At 48.8% G+C, this 7,526-nt stretch overlaps 1 pseudogene; it reads left to right on the top strand.

Annotated features, from left to right (window-relative positions):
• Positions 1-940: 940 nt before the first annotated feature.
• On the top strand, positions 941-6,818 carry LOC100960600 (annotated as a pseudogene).
• The last annotated feature ends 708 nt before the right edge of the window (positions 6,819-7,526 follow it).

The raw sequence follows: 7,526 nt of genomic DNA, 5'->3' as shown, positions 1-7,526 counted from the left end.
CAAGGATATAGAGATAAACATGATGATGAACCTGTTAGATTATAAATGTGTTTCATACTAAGGACCTATGAAGAATAGATGTGTTTAAGGGCAGGGAAATGCACTTGATAAATTGTGTAAATCAAGTTGGGTGAAATTATCCCAGATTTTTTAAAGGCCAGAGAAGAAAAGATATGCAAGTATATTGGGCATTGAACAGGTTAAAAGATGTTCATTCAGAGCATTCTGCAGAAAAGATTTGTCCTGATTTTTGTTGTGTTTCTATGAGAGACTCAAAGAAAGAAAGAAGCTGGCAACGAATGGATGGAAAAGGCTGGCTTTCCTCCCGGGTCGCCTGGCGGGCAGCGTCCTTGCTGCGGAGCCGCAGCGCCATCTGCTGGAGGGACGCTTGTGGGAGGGGCCTCTGCAGGCACACTGAGCCGGCCTCTGTGTACAGCGCCATCTACTGGAAAGACTCAGACTCTTGCAGGACGGCCTCTGCGGGCGCGCTGAGCCGGCTGCTGTGTACTAATCACTTAACTGTGCGCTAGCGGCACCTTGTCAGGCTTTAGTAACAGAGGAGAAACATAGACCGTGCTTAGCTCTGAGAGGCCTTCTGCTATCAAGAAAAAGACTTTTAATTTAACTAGTGTGCTTTTGCATTCTAGGTTCTCTTCTTAGACTTTTCTGTAAGTGACTTTTAAAGTCATGTAACCTGGGCCCGAGTCTGAATCCTGTCTTTTCACCTTCCTCCCTGGACTGCATGAGCTTCACCACTCATTCTGCCCCTTCTCCAGCAACGACCAGTTCCTGGGCTCAGTCCAGTTGTCCAACCGCAGATCCAGCCCACCAGCAGCACAGTAGCATCTGTGTAGGTGCCAGAGCCTTAGGCTCCTGGACTTCTCAGTCCTGCTCCACCAGCTTATGGGGCAGCTGGGGGCCTGGGAGCCTGGCTGTGGGGATGACTGGGGGTCTTGTGGGATTGGAAGGCATCCAGACTAAGGAGACCATGCAAGACCTGAACAGCCATCTGGCCTCCTACCCTGACAGAGTGAGGAGCCTGAAGACTGACAGTCACAGGCTGCAGAGCACAGTCAGGACTCCTAGAGAAGAAGGCTCAGGTCAGAGACTAGAGGCCATAACTCCCAAGACCATCGAGATCCTGAGGCTTAATCTTTGCAAGTTGTGTGGACAGGGCACGTGTAGCTCTGCAGATTGACAGTGCCATTGTGTTCCTGGTGACCTTTGTCAAGTATGAGATGGCTGGCAGTGCACCACCCTATGATGAGTAACATCTGGGGTTCCCCAGGTCACTGGTATCACCAGGGTTGCTTGGCTGCAGCTGGAAAGAGAGATCAGGGATCTCAAGGAGGAGCCACTCTTCATGAACAAGAACCACCAGGAGGAAGTAAAAGACCTACAAGCCCAGATTGCCAGCAGTGAGCCAACCATAGAGGTAGATACCCCAGATATCAGGACCTCAGCAAGATCACAGTGGACAGCTGGGCCCAGTATGACAAGCTAGCTCAGAAGAACTGAGAAGAGCTAGAAAAATACTTGTCCAGGCTCCGTGAACATAGCATAGAAGTTATAGCACCAGCCACAAACACTGAGGCTGGTGGGTTTAAACCTGGCCTGGGCCAGATAAAACAACAATGACAACTGCAACAAAAAATGGCCAGGCTTTTTGTGGTAAGCACCTGTGGTCCCAGCTACTTGGGAGGCTGAGGCAAGAGAATTGCCTAAGCCCACAAGTTGGAGGTCACTGTGAGCTATGACACCACAGCACTCTACCAAGGGTGACATAGTGAGACTCTTTCTCAAAAGAAAAATACTTGTCCCCACAGATTCAGGAGAGCACCCAGAGTTACCTTGCAGTCAGCTAAGGTCAGAACTGCTGAGATGATGCTCACAGAGCTGAGAGAGGCAGTCCAGTCCTTAGAGATCAATGTGGACTCCATGAGCCATCTGAAGGCCAGCCTGGAGAGCACCCTGAGGGAGGTGGCAGTCTGCTGTGCCATGCAGATGGGACATCTCTGCAGGGTCCTTCTGCACCTGGAGTCAGACAGGCACAGACCTAGGCAGAGGGGCAGTACGAGGCCCTTGTGAACATCAAGGTCAAGCTGGAGGCTGAGGTTGCCACCTCTCACCACCTGCTGAAAGACAGGGAGGAAGGACTTCAATGTTGATGATGTCCTGGACAGCAGCCTCTCCGTGTACATCATCCAAAGGACAGTGGGCAGCAAAGTGTTGTCTGAGACCAGTGACACAAAAGTCTGGAGACCTTAAGGTAGTGGAAGCAGGAGACCGAAAAAAAAAAAGTTAAGGAATCAAACTAAAAATAAAGTCATATAACCTCTCTCTAAGCTTCATTTTCATCATCTGTAAGGTAAGAGTGACAGCACCTCTCTTAGAAGCTTCATTTTAGCTAAACTTTACTAAATGCTTAGTGTGTTTGCTAGGCACACAAGCAGCATAAAGATAAGTAGCAGTCTAGTTCCTGGCCTCACAAAGATTAGAAAAAGATGCTCAGAAAATGATCCTTGCAGTGTATATAAGAAGGCATTGTGGGAGCCCTGCGGAGGGTGCCAGATCCAGACAGGGCAGTGGGGCTGGGAGGGGCTGCTCTAGCTGTACTGTATGAAGATGACAGCATTTTTGAGGGAAGCTGGAGGAAGGCCTTCTGAGCTGAGAGGTCAGTGTAAGCAGTGACAGCAGCAGTAGCGAGATGAGGGCCTGCATGGGGTATGTGTGTTACTGTTAGACACATAAGGGGAGTGGTAGGAGGTGTCCAGAGATGGGGTTTGGGGAAGTAGATGGTGTCAGGTGATGTAAAGTTTTGTGTAGTACCTATAGGGGGTTTAGCTTTGTCCTTAAGCCATTAGAAAGTTTAAGCAGGGAAATGATAACAAGTTCCTCATATCATTTGCTAGTTGGGTCTGTTGGATTTTATTGAAGGAGACCAGGCTGGAACCAGGGAATCCACTTAGGAGGCTGCAGCAACAGACCCAGTAAATGATGATGAAAGCTGGACTGTGGCAGGGGTCAAAATTGGAAGTGAAGTGGGGCAGAAAGACAGCTTTGAGAAGTTCTTAGGGCTAAAATTTGCAGCAGTAGGGTGATTGGAGTTAAGTCCAGGGATGATTAAGAGATTTCTAGGTTGGGTTACTGGTTGGATAATGTGGCCATTACTGAGGGAGGGCATATTAAAAAGAGGAATTGGACATGGTGGGGAGGGGGAGTGGTTTGTCATAGGCATCGTGAGTTTGAGTTGCCTGTTAGGATATCTGCTTGGAGACATCCCGCAGACAATTTGATGTGTGATTGTGAGGTTCCAAAAGGTCCAGCTGGGGCTGCTAACATGGAGGAAGTAGGTGAACCATGGAAATCCTGAAGGCATCGGGAAGAAGGAGCACAATGAGGAGCAGGGTCAGGGTCTGGGGAGCAGGCATCCCTCAAGGCAGGCAGAGGAGGCGGCCTACAAAAGAGGCAGTGACGTGATGGGAGAGAGAAATATGATGGCACAGAAATCACGGGACTCAAATGTTTCCCAGAGAGCGTCGTCAAATGTAAGATAAGGAGAAAAAATGTATTCTGGGATTTGGCTTTTAGACCGCGGCCATAATAAGAAATGTTTCTAAATTACAGCTAGTTGTGGAAGAAATGGGAGGTGAGACTACAGTTAGCAAAATGTGTCTGAAGAGATGAGAGAGGTGTGATACTGCTAGAGAGTAACTCGAGATAGACTCATTTCAAGGTAGCAGAAACCGAAGCCTGTATACAAACTTTTGATAGGAAAAAGCCCACAGAATGTGGAGGGAAAGGAACACTTAGACACTGTTGGTGAGACTGCAGCCTCTATGGAAAGTGGGATGGAGATAGCTCAACTAAAAATAGACCCACCATTCGATCTAGCAATCCCACTACAAGGTATTTAACCTAAAGAAAAAAGGACATTTTATCATAAAAACACTTGCATTGGAATGTTTATAGCAGCATAGTTCCTAACCCCAAATCCCGTCAATACATGAGTGAATTGATAAAGTGGAGTTTATCCGTACACCATGGAGTTATGCTCAGCCATAAAAAAATAATGGTGATCTGTTGTCTTCTGTAATAACCGGATGGACCCGGGGACCATTCTTCTAAGTGAAATATTGCAAGAATAGAAAAACAAACACCAGCTCGGCGCCTGTGGCTCAAGTGGCTAAGGCGCCAGCCACATACACCTAAGGTGGCGGGTTTGAATCCAGCCTGGGCCTACCAAACAACAATGACGGCTGCAACCAAAAAATAGCCGGGTGTTGTGGCGGGTGCTTGTGGTCCCAGCTACTTGGGAGGCGGAGGCAAGAGACTCGCTTGAGCCCAGGAGTTGGAGGTTGCTGTGAGCTGTGATGCCACGGCACTCTACCCAGGGGGACAGTGTGAGGCTCTGTCTCAGAAAAAAAAAAAGAAAAAGAAAAACAAACACCATGTATACTCAGTACAAAATTGGGACTATAAATCAACATATATGTGGACATAGGGAAGCAAAACTCAATCAAGTAGGTAGGGGGGTGGGGGAGGGTTGAGTTATACATACCTAATGGGTACAGTGCACACTTACAGCTTTGACTTAAAATGTACAGAAGAAATTATGTAACCAAAATGCGTGTACCCTGTAATAGTCTGAAATTAAAAGAAAAAGAGAGTGAGCCCATAGAGAAGGAAGTATGTCTGAACATGGGTGTAAGCACTGACGCCAAGCAGGCCTCCTCCCAGACTGACGGACTGCAGGCAGGAGCGAGCGCATGGGTGGCGGGTGGTTGAGGGAGGGCCTTCCAGGAAAGCTGTTTTCTTCATGAAGAGGTAGTAAGGTAATTTCATCTACTGAGAGAAGAAAGGATGAGGTTGGTTACAGGAAGATGCTCAAGAATGGTATTAATAAAACAGTCCTGGAGGGGAAATGGGGTGTGGCTTCAAAGATAGGGCTGACAGAATCTAACCAACAGCAGAGAGGCTGGTAACAGTGCCCGTCTGTCAGCAGGCTGGGCTGCGGAGCACCCGCTGGGTGTAGGAGTTGAGACATTGGGTGTAGCATGGTTCCAGAATTAGAGATCTGTTGGGCTTGGTGTAGAGTACTGGGTGTTAGCAGTTCTGCCGCTTGGTGGTGGAGTCCAGGCTAAGTGGGAAGGAAAGGAGGACGCCTGAAGGGAGAGAGAAAACAGAGTGATCCAGGGACTAGAGACCTTCCTATGGGAAGGGCAGGGAATAGAAGTGAGACAAGAGGTAGAGTGTGGAGGGGCAGGACCGTCAAGGCCACACTTGTGAGATGGGTGGTCTGTGTGGGTGTTCACAGCCCTTAGGCTTAGGATATTTGTGATGGAGAGGGAGATGCTGACCCAGGTGATGTAGTGCCCAGGGAATGAGAGGGTGGCTTGGAGGGTCAGAGGTCACAGCTGCGATGGTATCACATGACGAGAGAGGATAAGCTTCACTCTTCTCTGCTGAGAACTTTCTACCCTCAGTTTTTCTCCGTCTAGTCTCAGCTTAAGTGGTCCCTCTGAGAGGCTTCTCCTGGTCACCCTCCTAAAGCAGGTGTGAGCCTTTTGTGTCACAGTGCATCATGAATTGTTACACAAAACATTGTTTCCTTACTTTGGATTTTACCTGCCGTAACTTAAGCAAACTTAGAAGTTTGCATTCTGGGCTCTAGCTCAGAAGACATCCGTTTTCCTTTCCCTCTACTAAGGCAGATGATGGCTGTTTTCTAGCGTATTACCAGCAGGAATGTGGGCAGGAGGCTGCTTCTCACCTGCAAGCAGACTTGGCATCCAGCTTCCTTCTGCCATCACTCCTTCCTCCCAAGAGAAAGTAAACAAATCAAAGCCAGGAAAATATTCTGGCTGGAATGTTACTGCATTGAGAAGTAGGTAAGAGATCCAGAACCAGCTCTGGTGGTAGGAGTCAGGTTACAGTGTGCAGGTGAAGCCTGTGAGATGTGTGCCATGGGAGAGCCTGCCTCTGGCTGGTCTTGGTCCACCTCTCCAAGCACTGACCCTCTCCCTGTAAGTAGACGGCCCTCAGGGTGCCTTCAGTCTTGCTCTTCTGCTTAGCAGCAGCTCTAGACTGTGCTTGTACCCGACCACCTGTGTCGGATAACAAGCAAAGGTGATGAGCCTTAGTTACACCAATTATCATCTTAAAAATAAATATTCTGGCATTTTAGCATTTTGTCAGGAGCATCCGTGCCAGGAGAAGGAGAATTGCTGATTTCTGTACAGGATCTTGTCAGGATTGTGAAGCTGTTCATTGGAAATCTGCCCCCGGGAGGCCACAGAGCAGGAGATCCTCCGCTCACTCTTTGAGCAGTATGGATGGGAAGGTGCTGGAATGTGACGTTCTGAAGAACTATGGCTTTGTGCACACAGAAGACTGAGGATGCCAGAACTGCTGCTGAGGATGCCATATGCACCCGCACCACTACAAGCTTCATGGGGTGAACTTCAGCATGGAAGCTTGCAAGAGTAAGAGCAAAACCTCAACAAGGTTGCATGTGGGCAACATCAGTCCCACCTGTACTGACAGGGAACTTCGAGCCAAGTTTGAGGAATATGGTTCAGTCATTGAATGTGACATCGTGAAGGGTTATACCTTCATGTACATGGAGCGGGCAGAGGATGCAGTGGAGGCCATCAGGGGCCTTGACAGCACAGAGTTTCAAAGTGGATGTGTGTGGGCTGCAATTCCAAGCTGTGGCTGAGATTGAGAATATGCCCTTCATGGTATCCCATCTCCGGGACATTCTCGGCTATGTGCGTTCAGTCCCTCAGGAACCATGGACCTTAATTTACCTTGCTGAGTTCAGACCTTCTCTTCCTTCCTATCCTCAGCCCGTTTTCCTGTTCTTCCTTGTCAGGGCCCAGGACTGGCCAGGTCTCGGGCCCAGCTTAGGTAGGTTCTGGACACAGACCACTAAGCTACCTTGCTCAGGAACAGTTTCTCATAGGTGCTTGAGAGCTATCTACTTTAGCTGGAGAGAGAGAGAGAGAGAGAGTGTCTTAGAGAGAGTAAAGGTCTTCTTAGAACAGATAGCTCTTAGTCTTTAGCAGAGCTTGGTAATCTTCAGCAGAGACACCATGCTGGCGTTCTACAGGCAGGAGAGGAGACAGAGTCAGAGTAAGTGGATCCGTGATAGAATGCGCATGCTTATTGACTGCCTGCCCCTCCAGCCTAATATAAGGCTGAGCTCGTGCTTCTCAACACCACAGGTGTAGAGACTGCCAATTCACCAATGCTCTCATCTCGCGAGCTCCCTCATGCTTGTTAGAACCAAATCTCTCTCCATGCCCTTTTCGCCAAGGTGTTCCATTACAGGTATTATAACTCTCACTCCTCCCAGCCATAGGCTATACCGGCTGCTACACTTCCTGTCCTTCAATACTTCTGCAGCCTCCCATTTGTGTTCAGTTCTCCCAGCAGGCGTCCTTGTGTGCAGAGACTGGTGAGTACTGTGCTTCCTCCCTGCTTTCTGCCTCCAGGGGGTGTTGGATTTGGGGATGACCTTG

Source organism: Otolemur garnettii, unplaced genomic scaffold (assembly GCF_000181295.1).
Source record: "Otolemur garnettii isolate 467f Iridium unplaced genomic scaffold, OtoGar3 scaffold00062, whole genome shotgun sequence".
Lineage (NCBI taxonomy): Eukaryota > Metazoa > Chordata > Mammalia > Primates > Galagidae > Otolemur > Otolemur garnettii.
The sequence above is the reverse complement of the archived record's forward strand: the minus strand, read 5'-3'. Positions and strand labels throughout refer to the sequence as shown.